Raw genomic sequence first — 2,542 nt, forward strand, 5'->3', positions numbered from 1 at the left:
AGTCAGTGGGCTGCAGCGGCATTTACGTCCCAGTTGTGCAGGTGCTGTGAATGTCGTTCATTACTTCAGGGGACCAACAGACTCTGGGCTCCACACCGTGACTCTGACAGGTCGCCACTGACAGACACTGACTGTATGAGGAGACACGAGCTTTAAATATAATGTACTAAGGATAATTCATGGCAGCTTTACCAGCGCCTACAGTAAATCTCAAGGGAGGGGGGGGGACTTGCTCACAACTGTCAGCTGAATGAATTCTTCAAGCGCGCCTCACCGCTGCTCTCTCTCCCCCTGATGTTTTATACATAAGTCTGGGTTCAAGCCACTCCACTTCAAGTGTCGCCCGGGGGGGCTTTGAATTGTTCCAACGGTGGCGTCTAATTGATTTTTTAAAGCCCAAGATTCAGACCGAGAAACTGGAAATAACCGCAGCACTTGTTGCCCTTCACCACTTGTTGCAGTTGAGGTAGAAAACGTTAATTTGTTCGAGATAATAATATCATCAACAACGGTTTTATTCTTGATGGACGCAGGAACTAAATAATGCACGTCACTATAGGAGAGCAGCTACAAACACAATCTGTGAAAACATGCTTTCTGGAATATTCAACCTCAGCTTCGATGTGCTGAATTATTCCTACAAATGTTTCTCTTATCTTTTCAACCCAGAGAGATTCACCAGCAACTGTAAAAACTGCAGCTGTCAGTATTTTTTTGCATTATACATTATTTAAAGTGAAGCGTTAAGCAGAAGCTGAATGCACAGCATAATATAAGTGTGTGTGTGTGTGTGGGGGGGGGGGGATGAGGTAGAGGAAAGTGCACAGGGAGTTCTAGAGATTATTACTTTAAAAACAGAAGCTTGATTTGTTACGATTGGACTTTATTTTCCCATATTTAATTATAGAATCATTTTATTCCTGGATAATTTGATCAATTTTTTTTCAAATCACATTAAATAAATAAATAAATACATAAAATAAATCATTATTATGATAATTGTAATTTAGTTAGAATTATTATATATTATTTCAGAGCAAAAATTCCCCAAATATAAAATAAATACAATATATATTCAATACTCAATATGTATTGGGGATTGGGGATTACATTTTTTTTATTCAGATTATAGTGTCATATTTTTTGTCATTTTATGTAACAACAAGCTGCAGTTGGCAGATTTAGCTGTTGTGAGCGTTCGGAGAATCGTGTTCCTTAAAGGGACCAAAACCAAAGAGGCAGGAACATGAGGACAGTAAGTGCTACATGTGCAGGTCAACACGAAAGGTCATATTGTGATGTCCAGCTGGGACGGGGACAGCTGTAGGGGGACACTCTGCCGGGAGACATGCAATTCACTGAGGAGGCCACACACACACGTACACACACACACACACACACACACACACACTCACACACACACACATACACACATACACATTTTTCTGTCACTCCCTCACTGCAGCCACAAACACAAAAGACACACACAGACATGGAAGGACAACTTGCATCCTTATTATGAAAACACAAATCCAGGGTTATCTTCATTCTCTGGTGTGCACACATACACTTTATACAGTACACAGATCTGTACACGGAAACACACACTTTCTTTTTTACACAAGCAGCGAGAGGCGTAAACCCCGGGATGTTTGTTTTCTCAGGGCAGAGGTCAAAGGTCATGCGTTCCAGCCACATGTGATCTCCATTATCACACTGTGGGACGACCCCGGATCCTGAGGAGGCCTGGACCTCAGTCAGCTGAAATATGTCCGTGTTCAAACTGTCAGGGAAGAGAAACAACGTCGTTCTATTATATTTATATAGACACGAATAACTCTTCTTTTTGTGACATGAACACAGCTCGCAACGTGTCGCAACATTACCACCCTGTGGACGGTTTGATAACAGCACCTTGATGAACTGGAATCCTGCAGCATTTGAAAGAGGATGCAGCCACAATATGTATTGAAATAAACTTTACACAGTGTATAGAGAGAGAGAGAGAGAGAGAGAGAGAGAGAGAGAGAGAGAGAGAGAGAGAGAGAGAGAGAGACAGAGAGAGAGAGATAGACAGAGACAGAGACAGATAGATAGACAGATATAGAGAGAGAGAGACAGATGAATTAGTTGTTTTAAAATTATGTTGAATTGTGTTGAAAAAACAAAAGACAAAAAATAAATCTTTAATTGAACTCATTTTAAATTGTGATAAAATTGGCCCTTCTGCACTAACGCAGTCTGCCCACAGGGTGGCAGCAGTCTTCTCATTCTAAATGTATTGAAGTCTCTGAACAGCTGTTTGCTCTTATGTTACATGTGAGACTTTAAACAAAACTCGTCTGAGACTCAAACATAAACATCCAGAGTGACTTTGTGTCTTTTTAACTAAAAGAACACCTCGTCTCAGATCTGGCCTCACACTGAAACTCACTCACCCACTCTGCTCAACACATGGAAACCGGGGGGGGGGGTTTCCATGTTCAAAGTTGTGTTTCTTGTCTCCTCCTCCTTGTGTCCAGGATCAGCTTCATTCTGCAGC

The sequence above is a fragment of the Platichthys flesus genome, chromosome 18 (assembly GCF_949316205.1).
Source record: "Platichthys flesus chromosome 18, fPlaFle2.1, whole genome shotgun sequence".
Lineage (NCBI taxonomy): Eukaryota > Metazoa > Chordata > Actinopteri > Pleuronectiformes > Pleuronectidae > Platichthys > Platichthys flesus.